Source organism: Bidens hawaiensis, unplaced genomic scaffold (genome assembly GCF_021521415.1).
Source record: "Bidens hawaiensis isolate Kalapana, Puna unplaced genomic scaffold, B.hawaiensis_p1.1 tig00024254_1, whole genome shotgun sequence".
Classification (NCBI taxonomy): Eukaryota; Viridiplantae; Streptophyta; class Magnoliopsida; order Asterales; family Asteraceae; genus Bidens; species Bidens hawaiensis.
In genome coordinates this window covers 84,462-111,144 of record NW_027493821.1, presented here as the reverse complement: position 1 = coordinate 111,144, position 26,683 = coordinate 84,462, and the positions used below count along the sequence as shown (strand labels likewise).

The 26,683-nt window shown below is 34.9% G+C and overlaps 1 non-coding gene and 1 pseudogene across 2 annotated transcripts; both read right to left on the bottom strand.

The window, feature by feature from the left end:
* Window positions 1-329: 329 nt before the first annotated feature.
* Window positions 330-402, bottom strand: TRNAK-UUU (transfer RNA lysine (anticodon UUU)). Its single transcript has one exon. It is a non-coding gene; the product is annotated as a tRNA-Lys (tRNA).
* A 15,790-nt stretch (window positions 403-16,192) lies between these two features.
* Window positions 16,193-25,304, bottom strand: LOC143568939 (exocyst complex component SEC8-like; annotated as a pseudogene). Its single transcript, XR_013141651.1, has 25 exons — window positions 25,176-25,304; window positions 22,545-22,930; window positions 22,334-22,438; window positions 21,971-22,080; window positions 21,659-21,817; window positions 21,390-21,513; window positions 21,186-21,292; window positions 20,828-21,117; window positions 20,586-20,749; window positions 20,395-20,510; window positions 20,256-20,311; window positions 20,042-20,169; window positions 19,919-19,968; window positions 19,723-19,823; window positions 18,869-18,981; window positions 18,661-18,768; window positions 18,333-18,536; window positions 18,161-18,250; window positions 17,869-18,063; window positions 17,707-17,784; window positions 17,088-17,189; window positions 16,914-16,988; window positions 16,713-16,808; window positions 16,584-16,633; window positions 16,193-16,489 (listed from the first exon to the last, which is right to left on the bottom strand). The product of XR_013141651.1 is annotated as an exocyst complex component SEC8-like (transcript).
* Window positions 25,305-26,683: the final 1,379 nt, after the last annotated feature.

The window sequence follows — 26,683 nt, the reverse complement described above, 5'->3', positions numbered from 1 at the left end:
TGTGTGTATAATAAACTTACAACCAACTTTTTCTTGAACAGTAAACATTATACTATATGAATGCAAGTGTGGTTTTTATATCAATGTAAACGTTTACCGTTTTCACAAGTATTTGAAATATGAAAAATTTTAAACCATTTTTCAGAAACATTATAAAATATGAATAAAAGAGATTACGAAAGGTTGATGGGCTATCACGAGTGTCGAGAACTTAATAAAATCTACCAGCTTAACAAGCCAGTGAACTTTATTAATGAATCTAAACTAAAAAAAGCTTATGATCGAGGACATACACTAACAAAGATCGGCCATTAACACATATAAAAAAACGCCATCTGTGAGACTCGAACCCACGACCACGTGGTTAAAAGCCACGCGCTCTACCAACTGAGCTAGAACGACTACTTGCTGTAATTCAGCAAATTTATTAAAAGAACTGGTTAATTCTAAACTAAATTTGGGTACAAACTAATGTGGTTTGGTTTGAAAACTTGCTTAAATGTTGCTAGCAACAAAGCAACAATGATGGAGATAGCAGCAAAGCTGAGGATGGTGGCAGCAACTCAGTAAGAATGACGACCGCGGAGTGGAGGTTTTAGTTTTTAAAGTTGAATTCCGTCGTTGTTTAAAAAAATATCAATTCTTTTACTTGAAAAGTAAAGAATTTGGATGAATTCATTCTAATTCCATCTTCCTTCAATTTCCTATCGGTATCTCTTGCTTGATGTTAGATTTCAATTCCCATAAGTTATGCAAACCAACTGCTTCCATATGACATAAAATCAGTGGTGCTTGTTTAACTCCGGCCCAAGAAACATATGCCACTACTACTCTACATTGTTTATTAATACTAGGGGTGTTTTTCGGGTTCGTTTTTTGGGTTTCGGGTTTTTCAGGTCGGGTTCTTCGGGTTTCAAAGTTTTAAATCTTGACCCGAAACCCAACCCAAATCTCTCACGGGTTTTTTGGGTTCGAGTAATTCGGGTTCGGGTTTTTTCGGGTTGGGTTAATCGGGTTTCGAGTATCCTAGAAATAAAAACACAAAACCAATTTAAAAAAAAAACTACAATGCTAACATCAAAACAACCTAATCAAATAATCAAATAATAAACTAACCTAACTTAATAAAATAATTCAAAAGAAGAGTAAAACTAACTTCAACCATAATGGTATTCAATCGGGCGTGATTTGGTTGTTTGATTACGGTTGATGTTAGTAATAAACCGAAAACATAAATTAATAATAAGCAATCGATCCATAATGGTTAAAATGACAACAGTCAATTAAAGCCAGATAACTTTAGTGGCTAAGACTTAGCATATTATACATAAAAATATATTTTATTTCAAAACTAAAAGTTAATTCGGGTTTTTCGGGTTAACCCAAATCTTATAAATCAAACCCGAGAACCAACCCGAATTACTTCGGTTCGGGTTCGAGTTAGTCTTTTCTCGGGTTCGGGTTTTTCGAGTCGGGTTAGTTCGGGTACGAGTTTTTTCGGGTTGGGTTTCGGGTAAAAGTGACAGCCCTAATTAATACTATTGCGTGTTCGTTCACAGAATACGTGAGAATTCAAATAAATTGGAATTAAAATCTCATGACATGCATATTTGTTGTAGGGCCAAAAAGTGTGACTTGTGATATCAAATTACGAAACCCGTTATATATTATTGGTCACGTTAATAATTAAAGCCGACGAGGAAATCAGACACTAAACGAGAGCTTCGGGAACGCGCGTTTAGCTTCAACGGTGATGAGATCTTCTAGAATGTTTAGTTTTAGCTTTAAATAGGACATGTTAACTTTTTATGTGGGTGTATGTTGTAAATCACCACCCAATGGGAGCTCACTTGGGTGGGTCGGTTCTTGTTTAATATATCAAATCTTTTAACCGACAACGAGATCGTTCACTATCCATATTATCTTTAAATTTTTGTTCGGTCGTTTGATTTACCGCACCCGTCTCGACACGTTTATCGAGAGCAAAACCGTTCGGTGGTCGTTTCGGGACCTACAATTGGTATCAGAGCGGGTCGAATCTTATGATTCAACTTTGCTCTTGATATTCGGGTTCTATTTCCGCTATTACCCGAACCGAGACGTTAAAAACCCGTTGAAGTTTTGAAAATAAAGTTTGAAGATCTTGAAAATAAAGTGGGAAACAAGCGTGTTTAAAGCTATCTCCTTGAAGATCCGAGCGTCCGGGATCTACAAGTGCCCGATCCGGGATATATTATAACTCCTCACGTCTTCGAATTATCAATTCACTTGGATGTCCGTTGGATTCCACTTCTGATTAAACATTGGATTTAGCTTTCATTTCATGCGATATTATGTTTGATTATACTCATTATCGCATGTTCCGATATATGTTACGAAAATATGTTTGCTATGAGTTATATGAATAAGATCATTTGTATTCCGATACCCTGAGTGTCGCTTCTTGTGGAGCGTCCCATGAGCATGTTGTTGCGACATCGACAACATGTGCACCACCCGTGATGGTGAGATCAGTTCACGACGTCTCTTAAGTACAATTGGTATATATGACTATTAGGAGGCGTATGGATCGGTCCTAGGATTAATATTAAGGAGATGGATAGTAGTTATGCCAACTCGCCATCTCATGTGATAAATATACTGTAACACCCCAAAAATATTAAAATGTAATATTTCGGTTTTGGAATATTAAACCCGAAATACGTATCTAGGCTAAGGTTTAACCTGGTTAGTTAACCATTATTATCTACAAACACATACTTGTGTATAGAAGTTTGGAGCCAAGTGTCAAGTAACGAAACAATAGGGGCTAAACCTGGGCAAACCCAAAGTTAAAATAATAAAAAGAAAATAAATAAAACACACACACATAGTGTGTTTGTGTGTCGATGGCAGAGAAAAGGGAAAGGGGAAACCCTCCCTAAACCCTAAATCATTCAAATTAGGCGAGTCCAGGAATAATCAAGGTGTCTCGGCTACGGGATTAGCGATCCCTAGCTCCTAACACCATCTAAACACAAGGTTAGTGTCAAATCCTAATGTTTAAAGTTAGGCTTGGATGATTGGTGATGGGTTAAGAATGTAACATGAAATTGAACATGGTTATGTGTTATAATCACTATATAGAAAATGAGTAGTGAATAAATTAAAGTGAAATTGAAGTTTAGAGATAAAACCCATATGAGGGGTGTGGGTGGAGACATGAGTGAAGAACTCATGTTCAATCCTCATATGAATCGTGGTTAGTTTAGCTTTAAATGTTAAGATTATTGCTAGACTAATTAAATGGTGTGTTATGAAACTCAACCGAACCAAAACGGTTGGTAACGACAAGTTCAACAAGTAACGATAAGATATGCAAGAAATGGCCAATGATAACTAAAAGGATTGTTTAAGCGAACACGGGTTCGTTAAACAACGAAAATCCTACTAAAAAGGGATATACTAATGATTGATAGATTAGTATGAAAAATGGGCCTTGAATGCTTGCATATGCTAATAATAATGTGAATTGTGTTTAGACAGATCACATGAATCGTCGGGAAGCAGAACTGGTAAAGAGTCACGCAAAGGTTGGCGATTAAGGTACGTGGCTATATGCTTCGTTATTTATTTCAATTATCTAATCTTGTTAATTCAAAGGATTTGTCGTAAAAATGTTTATAAGTGAGAATGGTTGCTCATAAGTGATAGTATTCACAAAAGCAAACCAAACGGGTCAAAGTGATGTACACGCAAACCGGGTAATGGAAGCGTGGTTAATAAGGACGATGAACCCGGATAATGGGTTGTAAATAATATAAACGCGAACCGAAAAAAGGGAGCGTGGGTTATAAAATAATAAACCCGGATTATGGGTTATAGTTGAAAAAGAATAGTTTCTTGAAAAAAATTATGAATGAATCAAGTTTAAGTACTTGAACATAAACCGAGTGAAATTAGTGTAAACGCGAACCGGGTAACGGAAGCGTGGAACACGAGATTAATAAACCCGGATAATGGGTTGTAAATAATATAAACGCGAACCGGGTAACGGGAGCGTGGGTCAAAAAATAATAAACCCGGATTATGGGTTATAGTTGAAAAAGAATAGTTTCTTGAAAAAAATTATGAATGAATCAAGTTTAAGTACTTGAATATAAACTGAGTCAAATTAGTGTATACGCAAACCGGGTAACGGAAGCGTGGAACACGAGATTAATAAGCCCGGGTAATGGGTTGTAAATGTAGAGAAATAAACCTATAAAAAGATTGCGGACGATTTAAGTTATAATTCTTAAATGTCAAAACGGGTTAAATAAACGCAAACGCAAACAGGGTAACGGGAGCGTAAAACCTAAGAAATTTGAATCCGGTTAATGGATTATGGTTTAGATATGTTAGACACGATTCCCAAGTGATTAAATTGAGTTTGGATGAGTTTTGGATAGATTTGGATGCAAATTAGGTGAAAAGAAAGCATGCCCAAGTGACACGGCCGGGTTGAAAACTGACACGGCCGGGTAAAGGTTCTGAGATAAAGCATGCCCAGGTGACCCGGCCGGGTTGAAAACTGACACGGCCGGGTAAAGGTTTCAAAAGAAAATATATCCTGGTGACCCGGACGGGTTGAATTCTGACACGGCCGGGTCAGGAAGAAAAATAAAAGTAAATAAATAAATAAAATAACAATATATATATATATATATATATATATATATATATATATATATATGTTCAAATGCTTTGATTTCTAATCGTTTGAATGAAAGTGTATGATAGGTAATTATGCACTTTAGACCCCGGATGAAGATCAAGCCATGCCGAAAAGCCGAACACAACCGAACCGAGCAAGCTTCCGCAAAATAAATTGATATATGAATTTAGTATTAGTGTGTAATGTTCGTTACTTGTAAAGTTTTAATTACCTTTGGTTTTTGGGTCCTATTAAGTGTGTGTTATGCTTAAATACCTTGTTTAACGAGTTAGGGTCACTACATATACCGGAGTAGTTACCTGTATATTGTCATGTTTTATGTTTGCTCATGGGTACTTTGCATCTTATCATTATCATAAGTTCAATCTAAATTACGTTTCATTAAATCATTTTGAACCTATCATTCCGTACTGAGCATTAGGCTCATTCTGTTGTTATTTATTTTTATGCAGGTACACATGTTACTTTGGGCGGGGTTAAGAGAGAAGAATAGAGAACCAGGATCACAAAAAAATATCTTATAACCGCGTTAATTTGTAAAATAACATTAAGTTTGTCTTGTCTAGTGTAATATAACTTTTACTAGTAAATAAATAAAAATTGTGTCTTTTGTTCAGAAACCATGTTTATTGTGACACATCAGCCCAATCCGGGCCGGGGTGATACACTTTCACTCACAACCACTTTCAACAAATATTTAAAAATTATAGGAGGTGAACAATAGTTTTTCAAATATACATAAAAATAACTGCATTTTCTCTCATATACTCACAACACCCTAAACCACTATTTAAATTATAAAAACCCCACTTACAAAATTTGATGTTTTGGATGTGACTGCTCTTAGTTTGTAATTTGTTTTCTTTTTATATTTAATGAAAGTTTGTCCTAGCTTTGACCGGTTATATATATATGGCAGGTTTAAGAGGGAACTTAAAAAAGTGAAGAACTCTTCATTTTACATGTAAAAAATTAGTTTTAGCATAAACTTTTTTGGACTTTTTGCTTAGAAATACATATAGAAGACATTCCAATAAAAAAATAAATTTTTTTACATTTGATTTTTTTTAAACGACTTCTACATTTGTTTATACGTAAAAGCTTTAAAAAGATTATGTAAAAATGTGGTTTTTATATTTTTTTTACATGAAAAACGAATTTTTTTAGTGTTTTTTTACATGTAAAATAAAGATCTTCCCATTTTTTTCGTTCACTCTTGAACCTGCCTATATATATAGGTGATTGTTAAAGAGGATATTAATGCGAGAAATGAATATGAGTCACTAGTTTATTTTAGGTTTTAAATGTTTAAATATAAATTAAGAAAGTATAAATGCATCTATCTCCTCAATTAATATATCTATTCAATTAATATAACTAATTAAATTACTATAATTAAAAATATTAAGAATTCATTTATTTTAGGAAAATTGGAAATAAATAATCACAACTTTTACCTTTTGGCCAATAATAATCCCAATTCTTAAAATCACTACCAATGGTCCCAACTTTTACCTATTTTTGTGTCAATGGTCCCCCGTTAAATATACTTAAATACGTTAGATTTTAAATGACGGGGAATCTGATTTGTCAATTACGTGGCAATATCCCCTTTTAAACATTTACCCTGATGGGAATTCTCACAACCTAAAAAAAACCCTAAGTTTGATTCTCTGCCTTCTCAGTTCTTAGTGTTCTTCATCTCGAAATTGATGGTACGTTACTCTATAAACTTCAATTTTGAACCTTTTAATCATAGCTAGTTTGAAAGTAACCTAGATTACACTTGTAATATTCAAGGTGATGGATGATTTTGTAGTTGTAAAAGTGCGGCATGGTGGGAAGCTTAAACCCAAACCAAAATTGCACTATGAGGGAGGTGCAACTGACATGTTTAAAGTAGAAGTGGACAAAATGTCTTACTTTGAGTTAATGGATTTCGTAATGGATTTTAAGTCATACAAAAATAAGGATTTTGAGATGTTTTACTTGGTTCTTGGGATGAAGTTTGAAGAGGGACTAGTTCAGTTGAAGAATGATAAAGATGTGAATGGGATGATAGTGAAATTGGGGGAAGATAAAGATGTCAGGCATATTCTTCATCTTAATGTGCAGGGTAACTGTTATGTTGCTGAAGCCCATTTGAACCCATGTAGCCCAACCCAGTAGCATAGAAGCCCAACATAGTAGCCTTGAAGCCCACACAAAAACACCTTTGAACCTCAACCAATCACCAGAAAATAAGACCAGATACACAAAGGCATCTGCTTGTAGACTTCCAATAACACCCACCAAAGAACTTCCCATAATAGGATTTACAAAGAGTAGTGCTAGGAGACTTCTCATAACACCACAAGACAAAGTAGTAATTTCAAAGGGTGTTTCTTATGGATCTGAGTCATCTGAGATGGATCAGATAGTGATGATGAAGACTGGATAGCATCTTGGTCAGACAATGATGATGAGGAGTGGAGAGCATCTGTTGCTTCCTTAAAGGTTAATAAGGAAAAACAATTGTCAAAGAAAGATTTGGTTGCACATTTATTAAAAGGAACTTATGTTAATTCACCTAGTGACACATTAATTGAAGAGCAAACAAGTGATGCTAGTAGCTATGAGGACTCTGAGGGGGATGTTAATTCACCTGGAGAGAGTGAAGAAGATGACATAAGAGGCAATAAAAATAGGAAAAGTGTTCCGGTGGTAAGTGAGAATACAGATTGGAGTAAGTGGATTTGGGTTGTTGGTACAAGGTTCCCTACAAAGGATGCTTTCAAAAAAGCTATAAGAAATTATGCAGTTTATAATGGTAGGAATGTTGCAATTTCTGTAAGTAACAATAATAGACATGGAAGATTAGGTGTTACTTGTGTTAAAGGGTGTCCATTCAAGGTATATCTTTCATTTCATGTTAAAAAGGCTTGTTACATGGTTAAAAGTGCAAACAATGAACACACTTGTCAGAGAAATATGATAAAGAACAGACAGCTTACCGGTGACTTTATCGCTGACCAGTACTTGCCAATATTTAAAGCGGATCCACACTGGAAAGCAAAAGAAATCCAAGAATCAATTAAAGAAAAATTCAAGGTTATCATAAGTAACTGGATGACTTATAAGGCAAAAAGTGCTGCCCACATGAAACTTCATGGGTCAATGAAGGAACATTATAGTAAGTTGGGTTCCTACGTAGAAGCATTAAAAGAAGTAAATCCTACTTCAACTTTTGAACTTGTAACTGTCCCAGTACAATACTATAAAATGGATTCCGATGATGAAGTTTTCTTTAGAATATTTGTGTGTTTTGATCCAATTAAGAAGGGTTTTTTAGCTGGTTGTAGAAGACTTTTATGTCTTGACGGTTGTTTTCTTAAAACATTTCTTGGAGGCATGTTGTTGGTTGCAATAGGTAGGGACGCCAATGATCAAATGTACCCAGTAGCATGGGCAGTTGTAGAAGGTGAAAACAGTGACAGTTGGACATGGTTTATGAATGAACTGAAGAAGTGTTTAGGAGTAGACGATGATGGGAAGTGTTGGACACTTGTATCTGACCAACATAAGGTATGTTAGACTAATTTATTCTCATTTTAGTTAACTATTATTAACTTGGTTTTTTTTTTTTTTTTTTTTTTGTAATTGTGTTTAGGGATTAGTAATGCTGTTGCTGAGATTTGGAATAATGCCGAGCACAGAAATTGTGCTATGCATATCTATGCAAATTGGCATAAAAAGTTCAAGGGTGATGATCTAAAGGAATTATTCTGGAGAGCTGCTAGATCTTATTCGGTGTCTGATTACAATAAGGCAATTGTTGAGATGAGGGAATTGAATGCTGATGCAGCTGAAGCATTCATCATCCAGAACCCAAAATGTTTCTGTCGATGCTTTCTTAACACTGAAACCAAGGCTGATGTCATAGTCAACAACATGGCAGAGACTTTTAATGGGTATATCCTTCATTATAGATCGAAGCATATAATCATGTTGGAGGATATTAGGGTGTCTGTTATGACCAGGTTAGTTAACAAGCAAAATGAAATGGCTCGTAAAAATGTGTTTGTGTGCCCTAGGATTCAACTAAAGCTTAATAAAGACAAGGACAGGGCTTTCAAATGTAGTGTATTTCCTTCAAGTCCGACTTTGTTTCAAGTGAAGAACTTTAGTGATGTGTCTGTTGATTTGAACAATAGAACATGCACATGTAGAAAATGAGAGCTAACTGGTATTCCATGCTACCATGTATGTGCAGTAGCAGCTTTTTTGAAAAATGAATGTTGAGGAGCTTGTTCATAGTTGTCTCACCAAAGAAATGTATCTCAAGTCCTATCAGTTTACAATTCCTTCATTGCCTTCAGAAAAATATTGGCCAATTGTTGAGCTTCCTCTAAACCCTCCACCAATAAAAATTGGTCCTGGAAGACCTAAGAAAAACAGAAAGAAGGATCCTCATGAACTCCCTAAGAAACCTGGAAAACTAAGTAGGCATGGTCTTTTTATCACTTGCCAAAACTGTTTTGAAGAAAGACATAATAAGGCATCATGTACTGTAAGTCCAGCTGAAACAAGCAATCAAGTAAAAAGGAAAAGGGGAAGGCCAAGAAAGACACCGGCTGCACAAGCATCACAAAGTGTACCACAATCTACTCAACCCTCCAAACAGTCTACTCAAGGACAAAAGTCAAGGGGAAGACCAAAGAAGTATGCTAAAACCACCCAAGAAAGTCAACATGCACCTTGAAAGTGTTCTTATGTGTATTTAAGCTGAATGGTTGTCTTTTGTTTAACTTTGAATGTTTGTCTTTTGCTTGAACTGGAACATGACGGTTTGCTGTTTTGTTTGTACTCGAATGTTTTAGGTTTTACAAGTTGAATGTAATCAGACTTGGATGGTAATGTATGTTGTCTTTGTTTATGTGATGTTACTTTGTTTATTTGTCTTTTGTATGTCTATGCAACCTTGGTATTGGATGGTATATGTTGAAAGTTGCAAGGGTAAAACAATAAATAAGTTCTAGTTAAATTAGTAATTTATGTTACAAAAATAATATAAGTTTTTATGCAGGGGCAAAACTGTAATTTAAGTAGTCGGTTAACTTGGTGATTTATGTGGCCAGTGTATGTACAATAATTTTTGTGCACGTCAAACTGAGTTTGCAAAAATTGGTAATGGATGGCAAAAGTTGAAAGTTACAAAAGTTTGTTTCTTTCACTTGGGATTGTCTATGCAGGGTTAAAAATAGGTTGGCAAAACAATAAATAAGTTCTAGTTAAATTAGTAATTTATGTTAGGGAAATGATATAAGTTTTTATGCAGGGGCAAAACTGTAATTTAAGCAGTCGGTTAAGTTGGTGATTTATGTGGCAGATGTGTGTGTATGTACAGGTCAAGTTGTGTTTGTATGTTGCAGGTGTGTGTATGTGCATGTCAAACTATATTCGCAAAAAAGGGAAAAAAAAACATTTTGACTTTATAAGTCAAATAATGCACCTGCTCAAAAAGTAGGCTAAAAACCCATTTTGCTAAATCAATATGTAAAAACTATCTGAGCATTCCATTACATATAATTGAACATGAGTGGACAGTACATTTCATTACATATAATTATGCATTGAACCATTAAAACCATAAAAAACATTACATTGTGCATTACAACAGTTATATTAACTTAAAATACCAAAACATTCCACTTAATAAAGCTACAACTGCACAAATATATACTTTGTTTGACATAAAATTCGAAAACGCTAGCTTATTTTTCAAACTTTTGTTCTTTTCGCGTAACATCATATTCTCCACCTCCATGTTTGCAATCTTCATCTTTAGTGCCTTGTTTTTCATTTGAAAAATGTTACAATTGCATCCATTAGACGTCATAGCATCAACTTGTTCTTTCCATATAAAAAAAAAAAAACAATCAGACCTCTAATAGAAATTCTAAAACTCCTTTAGACAACAAAATTTAACTTGCAGACCATAGAGGGCAGCCGTAAAACTCATGCCCTTGTCTTGCACTTCGAATTCCAGCTACTCTCCTAACTGCAACCAGGTCGTGGTTACAATACATGCATGTTTCCATCGATCCCAAGTCTACAGATTTTGGGTTTACGGCCCCAATTTTGTTTCGAATGGAGGTAGATGATGAAGATAAACTCATGTCAGTTCCCAATTTTGGTCAGAGGGTAGAGACGAAGTTAGGGTTTGCAATTGTTTTTTTTTGTTCATTTAGGGTTTAAAAGGGGGATATTGCCACGTAACATGGTTAAAGTATATAAAAAAAAGTAAGAAATGCCACGTAATTGACAAATCAGATTCCACGTCATTTAAAATCTAATGCCGTTAAGTATATATTTAACGGGGGACCATTGACACAAAAATAGGTAAAAGTTGGGACCATTGACAGTGATTTTAAGAGTTGGGATTATTGTCGGCCAATAGGTAAAAGTTGGGATTATTTATTTCCAATTTTCCTTTATTTTATAACTTATTTTTTTGTCTCTTGAATTTTTATCCTACACAAATATAATTTATTCATACGTTAAAATTTCTTTCTATCCAAATTTCTTCCAACTCAATATATTAATATCCATCACACGTAGTTACATTGTGATAAATATTACAAAAAACTATTTTACATGTGTTTGCATTAAATATCAAAAAAAAAAAAAAATACAACCTACACAAAAACATATAGCCCACAATTGTTCTAAGAATAAAAAAACATATAACCTACACACAAAATTCATCATCAATAAAATACACACTCACACGAAAACATATAATCTACACAAGAAAAACATATAACCTACACACGAAAATTTTATCCTACACAAATACAATTTATTCATACATTAAAATTTTTTTCTATTTAAAACCAATTTCTTCCAACTCAACTTATCAATATCCATCAACACGTAGTTACATTGTGATGAATAATATAAAAAAACTATCTTACACATGCTTGTATTAAATGTGAAATGTAGAACCTACACAAAAACATATAACCCACATTTGTTCTAAGAATAAGAAAGCATATAACCTGCACACGTGTAGGATATGTGTATATTTGCGTAGTTTATATAATTGTTGATGTCGAATTAAATATGTAAGTTGTATGTCTTTATGTATGTTGTATGTATTTATTGCTCAAAACAAGTGTAGGTTAATTTTGTGTAGGTTGTATATTTATTGTTTATATTTAATGGACACATTTGTATGACATTTTTTTTTATTATTTATGACAATAGTTTTTCTAGATATATCAATTGAAAAAAAATATATTATGTTTCAATATTTATTGTTAAAAATTACGCGTTGATATATGCTAATAAATTGAGTGAATAGAAATTGTCTTTTTTAATATAAAGAACTAGTATTATATGAATAAATTATATTTTTGTTAGATAAAACGAAGATGATGTAAATAAATTATAAAACTAAATTAGTGTTTTTATCTTTTTAATTATTATAGTTAAATTAGGTAGATATATTAGTTAGAGGGAGATTTATTATAGTTATATTAGTTGTATTAATTGGAGAGAAAGTGCGCATTTATTGTTGCATTGACATATTTTTCATTTGTTTTTAGGCTTTTAAAGCATAAAATAAAATTAGTGGCACATATTCATTTCTCGCAGTAATTTCATTTTTCTCTTGAATTTACACACACACATATATATATATATATATATATATGTATGTATGTATGATTAAATCTTTTATTTTTTTGTCCTCATAACATATTATAATGTAATGTAAGCATAACATAACATAACATAACATTTATGCGACTTAGAAGATTTTAGAGCCTATATATATGGGTGCATACATAAGAAATTATCTAAATCTAAGTACAAAATAACTCTTTACTTCTCAACTTATTGGGTTTTACTATGTTCAAGCACGACCTCAACTACATCGAAGATGACATTCTTGGTCGTAATGTTATTTTTAGTCTATGGTACTCTCTATCTTTTGATCCTTTTGCATACTATAGCATATTCTTAGTTATAGGTTTGCAAGCATCAAATGTTTTGCTAATGAAGGATCGTTAGTACGCGACACAACTCAATCTAACATCAAACCTACAAAGGGTAGTGATATACCTTGTAAAAACGGACGAGAAATGCCAGCGTCGTTGCCCCCTCGGCGGGACGTGTCAGAAGGATCATATTTGTCAATGTTTCATTTTAAATAATTCAGATAATACAATTTAAACAACTTTGGCTTACTATAAAAGATAATAAAAAAAAGTTATTAGAGTATCCTTGACTTTCTTTCTACATCTTAAAATAGAAAAGTAAACGTATGGTTAAAAGTATTGGTTACAACTTACAACGAGGAAGATGTCTAGTGTTAATGACGAGGAATTATCGTGTTAAATTTCATATAGGGAATCCTAATAAATTTTTTAATTGAATGATGAATAAATTACATTTTTGTCATTTTGTATAAAATTTCAGTGTTTTGCCTCTACCTTTAATATTGACGTTATTTGTACTTTATGTTTTTAAATGTTACACGCTTTGTCCTTTATCTCTTAACCAGTTAATTATATACATATACATACATATCTCTCTCTCTCTCACAAACACAATATAATAATAATTAAAACGAAAGGAAGTGAGGCGAGAAGAATCCATCGCCTCCCCCACTCAGACACACATATTTTGCCCCCTTTATCGCTCCAGGGGGGGGGAGTTAAAAATGAAAATCGCCCTATTTTGCCCATTATTCTCACCCACTACGGGCAGCCTTAGCCTATTACCTTTTATTCAACTAGCTTTAATTTTGGTGAACTTTCTTGAAATTGCGATGTCCAATAGATCGTAGTGGCTAAGTTGTGGTGGAGTTTTGGACCATGAACACATTTCAGTGTAATTATACTATGTTGTATATATGTAAGGCCCCGTTACCGGTAGCCTTACTTTCGTGTTGGATTTACTCATAAACGCAGTTCTAAATATCAGAGTTAATTAAAACATTCGCGGAACATTAAAAACATTCAAACCATTACATTCCATAACCATAATTCTTGTCTTATCGAGCATTCATAGTCATTTAAAAACAAAATATAGTCTTTTAAAATAAAACATCATAGCAAAATCTTCAGATGCCAGCTTCGTCCAAGTCTGCCATGTGTCCTCCTCAAGCTACCTGCCTCATTCTACTCACCTGCGTGCATACTAAAAGTCAGCTACGCTGAGTGAGTTCTAGTTAATCACATAATCATACAATACCTTCTTACATTTCATACTTAACCTCTTAACTTCCTTTCATACACACATAAGTGCATATACTTTCATTCTTACCTTCATACTTTCTTTACATACATAATTATACGTTTTAAAGAGCCTTTCGCCCTATAACCTCACAGATATTATAAGGGTCTGGTCCCTAACATCACAGATATTATAAGGGTCTGGTCCCTAACATCACAGATATTATAAGGGTCTGGTCCCTAACATCACAGATATTATTAGGGTATGGTCCCTAACATCACAGATATTATTAGGGTCTGGTCCCTAACATCACAGATGTTATTAGGGTCTGGTCCCTCCTCGTTACCATACAACCATGCCTTTCCTTCGTTTATTAACTTTATCGCATTCATACATATAAGCAAATACATTATACTTACCTTATACGTAACACTACAACCTGACAATACGTGCAATATCCGAAGATCGTTCACGTACTAACAAGCAATCAATCATACATTTCACATCATTCATATAAGGCATACACTTATCACTTAGGATAAGTGTATTAACAAACATATCGAGTATGCACACAGCCCCGAAAACATAACACAGAAGTGGGGCTAGAAACTCACCTCAATGCGGTTGCGTTCACCGTTTACGGTTATTCCCTTCTTGAGCTGTGCACGACTAACTGTATAATAATTACAGTATTAAGTACCGCTCTAGTCATCTCATAGCTACTTACTTAGTCTTACACGTCTAAGCTGTTTTACTTCATTAAATCATTACCTGGTTAGTTAATCGTTACTCATTTACCTTTAAAGGTATCTTTCATAAATTGCCAAACTCCAAGGGCTGTTATGTAATTATATAATTCTTTTCTAAGTCCAGGGACCATTCTGTCTTTATATTAAACTCCTAGTTCGTTACTTTTCCCTTAACGAATTGGGTAAAGAATCACCCTCTGATTCGCTAAGCTCCCATAACGAACTAGCTAACGAATCACCCTCTGATTCGCTAAGCTCTCATAACGAACTAGCTAACGAATCACCCTCTGGTTCGCTAAGCTCCCATAACGAACTAGCTAACGAATCACCCTCTGGTTCGCTAAGCTCCCATAACGAACTAGCTAACGAATCACCCTCTGGTTCGCTAAGCTCCCATAACGAACTAGCTAAAGAATCACCCATAACGAATCACCAATAGTTCTTATCCAGACTTTGACTCAAGGGTCAAAGTCAAAATCGTCAAGAACAACAAATAGTCAACAGATCTTAGATCTGCAATTAAACCTTCGTTTCTTAACCAAATATCACGATTTTGGTATCAACGGAATCGTCTGACCAGCGCCTACAAACCCCAACCATCAAATCGGCCTAACATCGATGTTTAAGGGGTGCGATTTAGGCATATAGGTTACGGGTTTACTTAGGTTTACAATTAACCCATCAAATGTTAACCAATTTCCATAAGATTTGTTGTTTTGGATTCGTTTATAACAAACTAACACAGATCTATGATTTCCTTAATCAAACCGAACCTATATGAACGATTTCTAAATATAAACGTACCTTAGACGAGTCGGTATTCGAACACGAGCTGGTCTTTGATGTTGTTTTGGTTCGTCACAACGATCTAGCACCAACAATCTTGGGTTTCGACTTCGGATCTTGGTTCGGGTTATAGGATGGTGTGTGTGTTTTCCAAGGTGTAGGCTATGGTGTAGAGAATGGATAAAAATGGAAAGGTTTAGGGTTTAAGGGGTATTTATACTCCCTTAAGCCCATGGACCTAAGGCCCATTCCATTCCTTATTTTTCATCTTCTAAAGTCCAAGCTCACCTTCTATTAGTTTATTTATTTAAACCAACACACGACACTTTATAAAATGAACGAAATTTATTTTATTAATTCTTATCAAAAGCAGGATGTTATAATATATTTAATTAAAGCACTTGATTCGCACAATTAGCACGTTAATGTAATTTGTATTATATATATACGTATTAACTTTTTAACTTAAACAAATTCCTAAAGAATTATTTGAACTTTTTATAAAAGAATGTTTTGTAGTTTTTTTTCATTTTCATTCTTATATGTTGATTTTGTTTAATTCCTAAAGAGTTATCACGGACAGATTTTTTTTAAAAACGTTATCTTGAAGTTAAAGATGCTTATTTAAAAAGTAAAACTTACATAACCCCACATATACCCTGCTAACCAACGCACATCGAAATACTGAACTCCAATACTTTATAAATAGATAAAAAAATCACCCCAACATGAACAGAGGACATTATAAACCTTGTTGCAAACAATTTACAAGAAAATACATGCTACTTGCTGCTATGGTTTCTTGACACCCGGACCAAAAGAGGCCTTATACCAAAAGTACACAAAAGAATACAAAATTTATACCGCCCGAAAAAAAAAACTAAAAAACAAAACACATACACACAACCTCTTAACATCTAAACAAACAAATATATGCCATCACACCACTTAAACTGGTAATATTTCTGCCATTCTAGCTTTAGCGTCATCTGGAACTTCGCGTCCAGGAACTTATACCTTTAGAAGATTGTAATACCTAAAACAGGTCAACAAAAGTCAACCACGGTAAGCCAATAGTTGTAAACTTGTAATGAAATTGAGATACAAGATCATAAACAAGCGAGACATACTCTATGGCAGTGAATAAATGGTCATACTCGGTAATGAAGGCAAGCAAGGCCTGCAAATAAATATATTATATATACATCATTATTTATTTTCCAAAGATATTAAATATAATTATTTTCCAAAAATAGTACCTCAACTGGCATGTTTAGCAGCTCATAATAAGTTCGGACATGATCTAATCTTGTTCGCATAGACTCACTATTGATTGAGGGTATCGCAGACAGTGCCTGTTACATTATTATTTATGTGAATTTTTAGAAGCGGTTTAATATTTTAATAATTTCACACAAGATCGTATACAAAGTAACAAACTTCAGAAAGAAATGATAAACCTGTTCTAACGCGATTGTGTTCCTGCATATCTGCTGAACACCAAAAAGATTGATGTGTTTCATCTCTGCCAAAGCCTGAAAAATATATGGAGACTCTATATATTACAATCACAAGTTTAAAACCAGAAAAAAAGATATATATAATATTAAATAATGTGGAGTGATATTAGAAACCTTGATGGACGCGTGTGATGCAACAGCACAGATTCCACCAAATATATAGTTCCGTTTGTCTGGAGCAATGAAAGGAGCAATTACTTCGTCTCTGCGAGTTATCTGTCACAAGAAAATATATAATTAAAATATTAAAGTAGAAAATTATAATAATGAAAGAAAATGGTGATTTTATATATCCCCCTTGAAATTTGGTATAACATCATATTTAGTAATTACCTAACAATTAATCATAATTTAAAAATAAGTTAATTACTGCAATGGTCCCTGCGGTGTGTGCATGTTGCAGGTTTGGTCCTTAAGTTTGAAAAATTACACGTATGGTCCCACTATCTTGAAAACGTAACACGAAAGGTCCTTAAAATGAATGGGCGTTACTTTTTCAAGTTAAGTGCTGTAAAATGACTAAAAGACCCTTCACATAAAACTTACATTGGAATACGATAGTTTAGAGTGTAAGGAGAAAGAGAAGGGTATAATGTTCATAATCATATTATAAATTGTATATAATGAAATAGGTAAATATGAAACTTTAAAGTATTTTGAATGGCTAATATAGAAGTTTTCAGGGGCATATATGAAATTCAACAAGGAAAGAAGCTTGAAATACAAGGCTCACCTGAGTGATTAAAGATATGATATAATCATCAGGTTCCTCGGCATCTTGGTCCTCCAAATATTCCCTTGTTGCCATTACCTGTTAAAAGCAATGTTAAAAGGTTAAAAGCTAATTCATCATTTAATGGTCTTGAATGATTTATTTATTTTGAATGTGACAAACCTGCATGTTGAAAACTGTTTCTAATTGCATTTCTACACGTAAAACCTTTAGACAATCGATTGCTAGCTTTCTGTAATCCTCAGCAAATGCTGCTAGATCCTTCAGAGGTAAACTACTGTTTCGTTTATGATGGGCAGATGTCGGCTTCACATCAAACTCTGTTGTATCATATGCTTTTGCTGATGCATTCCCGAACTTGTATGTGAACCACAATCAAAATATATTTTAAGAATTAAAGAATCAAATTGATAGCGTGTGAAAATATATATATTTAAAGATCTAATTATAGAACTCGCCTTTCAATAGAGTCAGCAATGTATTCCAATGAATCACTGAGGGACTCCAACAATACAAGCTTGTTGTTATCACGAATCAAAGACTCCTGCAAACACAATTAGAGTTCTGCACAATTAAACGCCATAAAAGCAAAATATGCAAACATTTAATTAAAGAATAAAAATGACCTGTTTTATCGGCCTTAGTTTCATAAGTAATGCACTAATTTCCAGCTCAACACCATCAGTGTCAGCATCAAAAATATGGTTATCTGCATTTGCATTTGCATGTGCAAGTGAAGTTGGCAAATAAGCACTTGCTGGATCACGTCTCATTAGATTCTCAACATCATGTCTTCCAATAAGCATGTAACTTTGCTTCTCAAGAACTACCTGATATATAACCAACCACACAAAACTAAGGAATTTGGTGATAAAAATATGAAAATATCTCATAACTCAAAACACTAAATATATGTAATGAACTAATGGAGAACAGGTAACGAACTAGTCATGCCTCAGTGTACGCTGCGCGACATCTTTCATATGTTCGCTCTAGGAACGTTTGCATGTACTTCACAAGGTCACCAGCAAATTTCGGCATTGCTTGGGCCCACCCAAGAATCTGCAATAATATTATGGAATTTTAAACGCAATTGTAAAGTCAAAATCAGTGATATGATAACAAAATAATGAGAAAAGACTTATGAAGAAAAGAAGCATGCCTCCTTAGCCAGAAAATCTATGGTCAAAAGTCCTTGTAAGATAGGCCGTCCCTTAGAAACTGATGGCGTGTAAGCAGCAGCAGGGTTTGCTCGTGGGCGAAATGCGGCTGGACCTACAATAATTCGATAATTGCTAGTGTCACATTAAATTTCACTGTATATTATGAATATACAAACTATTTTACAATTAAGTATTTGGAAAATATTATAATCTAAACCAACAAAGGGTATTTATGGGTCGGTCCTGGCCCAAAGCCATAACCATAACCAAACTTTCAGTTAACCAGAAAATTATAACTGATCGGTTATGGTTAATCGGTTTTACATGTTGATCCGGTTAGGTTATGGATCGGTTAACCATGAGGTAGATTTTTTTATGAAAAGTTTGGGCCCGATTAACATAGCTCAAAACAATGTAATCGGGCCTGAAAGTTTGGGCTTTAAATATTTTACCACTTAATAAATTGCTATTAGACATTTGGGCTTGAAAATTCTGAGACTTAACATTTAGCATTTGTATATATTACATAGCATTCGGTTATACGTGTTGGGTCAGCTTGGTTAACGGTCCTGTCAGTGATGGAAATATCGGTAACCATAACCGACCCGATACTTTCAGTTTTCAAGAAAAACATTAAACCAACCCATCAGTTTTGGTTAGGTTTGGTTATATTGGTTCGGTTTCATATTATGTTAATTCGGTCATGGGTCGGTTAATTCAGTTTTATGCACATCCCTACAATGTTAAACACTGATTGATTGACTATGTCCATGGTGAATAAAATGTTAAAACACTGAACTGGTTGTTCACTCCATTCGGACAACTTATAAGAAACTAACTGATAACAACATACTTGATATTGCTTGTTGCACGCCTTTCCTGTAATCAACAAACATAGTTGGCAAGAAGTGATCTTTTACAAAGTTCTCAAGAAAAGCCAGCAATCCATCATTTCTGCACCATACAAATAATGCATGGTGAATAAATATATAAAAGTAAACATAAATATTGCATGATACACTGAAACATTAAATCAGCAACAAACTTACCCTAGTTGAGAATATTTTTCAGGCAGCATTGAAGCGATTTTATCTGTAAACTGCAGATGCAAAAAAGGTTCAGTATGCTTGCACAAGTAACGAAATTTAGAACAGATTTAAAGTGGGACAAACCTGTAGAACAGGTCGGTATACAGATGCTGCTAGGTATATTCCTTGCTCGGGTAGGACAGAAGCTGAACCATAACCTTCTTGGACATTTTGACCTTTTCTATTTCTTCCTTGGCGAATCAAATCAGCACCTGGCATTAGTTAAATTAACCAAGCCAGAGTTAAATTTCAGCGCATTTATTAGCATGTATTAGACAAAGAGCATATGAAAACATACCCTGGCTGGAAATCGAAGCATCAGTGAAGCGAAAGGCAAATGTAAGGCCATCTTCTCTGCAACCAAAATTAACAAAAAACTTTAATCTTTATTTACTATTCTATTGCTATATTGAGAATAAACTACAGCTTTTTTTTACCTCTTTTCTTTAGAAGGAGTCTTGCCTGCAAGTCTAGCTGTTTGAACAGCAGCATCAGCAGATGCAGCTTCAGGAGTTGCTCTCATGATCTCACATATGAGTTTTTGGCATTCACTCTGCGATATTAACATTGCAGCTTAACATAAATGACTAAACATTAATAATCAAAAGTTGAAAACAAAATCAAGCACCTGTAAAACCATCATAGAAAAACCAATAGTGTAGCCACCTGTTGCCTGAGATGCTTCAGAATCAAGGTTCCCAGATGTCACACACGCATACGACTTTGGTGCATTCATGTGTGCTTGTTGAGATGATTTTGATTCAAGCAACTCCCCAACAACAACATGGTTATCTGAAAAACACAGCATTATCAAATAAAAACTTATAGCAAGTACACAGTGCAATGAGCATCAAGGTTACTTATACGAACCAAATATTCGAACAATAGTATCTAGAATAAAATCAAGAAGTTCCTTTGCTGCAGTTTGTGCTGCACCCATAGGAGCCATGACAGGTGTCACAGGGCTAACTGCCATAAGTGATACAGCTAATGATGTCCCATTTTTATGTTCTTTATGTAACTGTCCTTTTACATACTGAAGACCTGTTGTAGTAGTTCGAGCAGCATGGCCCACACCAGGTCTGGAAGAATTTACATATTCTGCCTGAGCTTTAATCTTTGATGTGATGATGTCATGAATTGTTGGTCTTAATCTTTGGCTGCACATGAATATATAACAAATTTCAGTATCGGTGTAATATTTTTATGAACAAAAAGATTTCAATACCAGATTATAGCACCAGCAGCTGCAACCTTGTCAAGCATGCAAAGGCACTCAACCATAGTTTGCAAATACTTCACATGAATAGGAGATTCACTTTTTCTCATTGTTTCCTACAGTTAATTAGAAACTCATTATTATATTATCAGAGAAGATAAGCTTTCTTTTCAAAATTATAAGGTGAGGTTATATAGTATGCACAGTTCATACAACAAATTCATCAGGAGTCGATTCCAAAAGCCATGGTGGAAGACGAGGAACGCTCTTTGTATCTTTTCCATTATTGTCAGCACCATCATGAATGTCATCATCATCATGACCATCATATGAGGAACTGAAATAAATTGAAACAGAAACAAAAGATTATCCATGTGAAATGTGTCTAAAGTGATCCATGGTTGAAAACGGATCCACAACAAAAGCATCAAGATAGGAACTTTTTGCATAAGATTTCCGTTAAGAATTGAGATTCATCTTACCCTCCATCAACAGAACTAGCAAATCCAGATGCACCAACATTATCACCTTTTTGCAATCTGGTTCTTCGTGAGAGAGACTGAGAATTACTCATTGCAAACGCAGCAACGGTTGTGGTTGGAATAGCATCATCCTTCTCTAACATACTATGTGTAGCTGAGCTGCACTAAAAAAATTATCAGTTCTAAAAGATAATGGCATTCTTCTTTTTTAAGTATAATTGCTGCAAGAATCCTTACATCTATGATATAATAAAAAAACAAATAGCACAAGTAATCATTGCTACATGTCATAAACCGAAAAAGAGAATTTACCTAAATTCACCAGTATTATAAAGATGGGCATGCAAAGCTTCCAACACTTTGTAAAAGAGAACTCCTCGCAGTTTTGCCAGCTCAGATCGGACATCTTGAAGAGCACCAACCTAGCCAAACCAACTAGGATGTAAGTTTTCTAAGTTAAACATAAACATGTCTCAAGGGGGAACTAGGTATTTAAAGGTGTATCTCCTTAAGTATGAACCATATCATAACCAAGATTAGTGTAATCTCATTGTCAAGTACATTCAAGTCATTATGTGCAAGTCACAAATAAATCAAAAAGCAAATTTCTTTAATCTCCCTATCTAAATACTTGATTAATAGCATGTAAAATCTGAATATTTTAAGTTGACTCACAGTCTGAAGTCCCTCTCTTTCAAGCATTCTAGCTGATTGAACGTGTACTTGAACTGCTGCGTATAACTGATTGTCATCAATGAGCTTGTTTATACGAGTTGGAGCCTGAAACATAAGAACAATTCACATTTTCTTTTAAATATTGTCCATCATCGCATACGGTCATATCTTTCTTGAAGCAATATATAACAGTTGTAAGGTGAACAAAAACCTGAGCTATGTTCTCAATTTGATCTAACAAAGAGATTATGTGCCTCAATGTCATGGACCGATACCAAAGCTGATGCAACTGTTTGTTACGAGCACTAATCACCTTTTTGCATTACCCAAATCAACTTTAAGTTTTCCTACACTTTGAGTAGACTCACTAAACAACCGCAATATCTGTGAATAATTCTGGATTGCTCTGTTGAATCCACCATGATAAGTTTGAACAACTTCATCCACAACTTCCTCAACAATATCGCTCTGGTCTTTCAATGCTTGGATTTCACCATCTCTATCTGGTGAAGTCAAGATATGGACAACATGAGGTAACGAATCAAATCGTGCCACAGTCCAACTCTCATTTATATTCTCTAAGTCTTCACTTAAATACTGCAATTGAAAAAAACCATACAATTAATATCAAGAAATTAAATCCAACAATTCCAAATCCTCTCATCTCTTATAACCAACTATAGAGGTAGGGTACTGAAAAGACCCAAGTATCACCCGCGGGTCAATCAGAGGTCCCTCATAAGGCACCCGCGGGACATATGGATCACCCGCATAATTATTTGAGGAAGAAGCACCCTCACAAGACATGCGGAAGCATCCTGGCACCCTCAGAAGTCATCCGCAAGACGGAGTACCCGTCCGCGTAAATGACCATGAGGTAATGCCCCTGGACAGCTGTCATTAACCAATAACATTCTAGAAGATCTACCAAGATGCTTTCTTGAGCAATATGTGACCTCTCGGCCAATCAGTAAAGGACACCTAGCAAGGCCGTTATAACCTGCACATGGCCAGGGTTGTCTATCATCCTATCCTACGAAGACACGTGTCCAGGTTGTTATACATGCACATGCAACGTATAAGTTGAACCTATCGTATGAGGACACGTGTCCATGCGGTTACAAGAGCATCTTCCAAAGGGACAGCTGGCCCAATCATCTTCCCACACTCTTCGGTTATAAATACCTTCTCAACCATCATGAGGTATTCATTCACTCCCACTGTACTCTAATTATTTACTTAAGTGCATTATCTTCGTCAGAACTGTACTTATTCTCACGCCGGAGGGTGGTTACGGGAAGACCCCCCCCCCTCTTGTCCTTCCCGTAACGAGCTCACGGTGTCTGTTTTGCAGGTTCACGTCGCTAGACTTTGGGAATTGAGTTCATATCGTATTGGCAGTTAACCGTATTCTACCCTGTGGACTCATTGGATCTAAGACCCGTCAAGGGGAATAGATCCGTGTTTCTTCACCAACTCTTACTGTAAACACATAAAATTAAACTGCTATCCCACCATGATCCAAGCTCCCTTATAAATACCATTATAACTGAAACTAGTTAACACACATTGTATGATGCATAGTTGTCAAAGACGCAAGGCACACTAAAGGCACTAAGGCTGAGCCTTGTGCCTAGGCGTAGGGTATTTATAAAGAGAGGACCCGGGATAAACAAGACGCATAGCATAATCATACCATTTTTGGGGGTTTTAAACATGTTTTAGGCTTGTTTAGGGAAAGTTTAGGCTGGTTCCAGGCCATTTTTTGATGTTTCTGACCACCTTGCCCGAAGGTCTCCTGGGGTCAGCAATGCGCTTTCCCTGCGCCTCACCTTGCCTGAAGGCCTAGGCACGCCCGAGGGTTTTTGACAACATAGATATGATCCCAAATGTGTCAGTACCATACTTCAATCGGAAGACTTCCATTGAAATTCTTATAATTCTAACAACCTAATATCACATCTTTTATAACCAACTCCTGCTGTAAATACATAAAACTAAACTGCTATATCACCAAGATCGATGCCCCTTTATCAATGTCATTATAAGTTTATAACTGAAATTAGTTAAACACATCATATGATCCAAAATGTCTCTGTATCCTACTTCAACAGGAAGATTTTCATTAAATTTCCAATAATTCTAAAAACCTAAAATCCCAACTCTTATAACCAACTCTTGCTAGGATTGTGCAAAGTCGGTTTAGTTCGGTTATGGAGGCTAAACCATAACCATATCCAAAACACAAACATGCATGATTCAGTTCAGCTTTAGTTAAAGTAGGTTAACAAATAGTCGAATACACATTATGGTTAATCTGGGTTAACAATTCAGTTTTTGGTTATGGTTCAGTTTTCGCTCACCCCTAACTCTTGTTGTAAACACATAAAATTAAACTGCTACCCTGCCATGATCCCGGGCCCCCTATCAATATTATCATAACTAAAATTAGTTTACACAATCGTATGATCCGAAACGTATCAGTGTCATACTTAAATCAATCGGCAGTTTCCACTAAAATTCCTATAATTCTAAAAAATCTAAAATCACATCTCATATAACCAACTCTTGCTAGGGGTGTACAAAGTCGGTTCGGTTAGGTTATGGTTAAAGTCGGTTAATGAAGACACATTAACCATAACGGAATGGTTGGTTAATCAGCTTCAGTTAACCATAACGGCGTTCACTTATGGTTAACCTGATATCGGATATCCTTGTCAATCAATATTATTATAACTGAAATTAGTTAACACATGACATCATATGGCAGATTCACTATAATTCTAAAAACCTAAAATGAATTTAATAAAAAATTGGTGGAATTAGAAGTGAAGTGAGCGACCTGTTTATCTTTAGGAACAGGTAATCCATCAAACAGTCCCATAGCTCAAATCCAATTCAAAATTCTGCAAGTGAAGAAACAAGAGATGAAGTTGTTAGTTGTTACGCATAATATTGCAACCGAAACGAAAAGAAATTGGCGATTGCTTACCAGAATAATAATAATAATACGGAGGAAGATCTGGAAGGAGGAGATATAGGCAATGGTTATGGTGTGTTGTTTGTTTACTTAACCATGGTTCAGTTTAAGTTTATGAAGAGGTGACGTCACCTCACCCACCGGCTGGCTACACTAAATATCGGGACAGGACGACTAGTCTAGGATCAAGCGCGTCTATACGTGGTCAGGGGTAATAACGTCAATTTACATGATTGATTATTTATTTTACCGGTATTGCTATTGCAATATTAGTTCGAGCGAGGTGAGTTATTGTACATAAATGGTTTATCATACAATAGGTACGCAAGATTTATGATCGTAGACTTCGATTTCACGCAGTGGCATGACCTAAATCTAAATTCGTGACCTAATTCGTTGATTTCCATGTCTGATCGTAATAATAACAAAGTATCCTTCTGTTCGTAGATAGTGTTGGGTAGTCTGAACTCACCATCTCCTGTTCTTGGTAAAACCCAGTTAGAATCGGATTCAAACATGAAACCTTCTTTCACTTCCCCTTTAATGTCAGTTTAACTAAAGCTTGAAAAATTAAATAATTTGGAATCAGATTCAAACTTTACTATACTAATAACTCATGCATTAAATGGGCGAATAAAGAAAATAATAAATAGTTTTCAATAAAGATTGAAAAACTAAAAAACATAGCGGAAAACAAATTCATTATTATGTGAAAAATGACAAGCGAGAAAAGTAATGGATAAAAATAAAATTCATGTATTAAGAAAATGAAGCGATAAACAAAAATATTTATTAGAGTAAACTGCGGTTTTCGTCCTTGTGGTTTGTCCAAATCTGTAGTTTTAGTCCAATAGTTTCAAACTTGCGATTTTCGTCCCTGTGGTTTCATTTCACCTGCAATTAAAACCGAATTCATTAACCCCGTTAAGTATGGTCGCTAAACCCATCAGCGTACCTTTCACGTGAGGGGCAGTTTTGTCGTTTTTTCCCCAACTACACCCGAGCCCCTCACGTGAGGGGGGCTTGCGAATTACGACTGAGTTTATTTGGGGAGAAAAGGGACAAAAATGCCCCTCGCATGAGGGGCATGTTGATGGGTTTAACGAACAAACTTAACGGGGAATGAATTCGGGTTTAATTGCAAGTGAAATGAAACCACAGGGACGAAAATCGCAATTTTGAAACTATTGGACTAAAACCGTGTATTTAGACAAACCACATGGACGAAAACCGCAGTTCACTCTATTTATTAAATAAAGATAAACGGGAAAGGTAAATGAAAGACTCGTAAAATTGTGATAAATGACCTCCTAATTTACTTATTATATACAAATTTAACATAAAAAAGTTTTACAATAAAGTATATAATG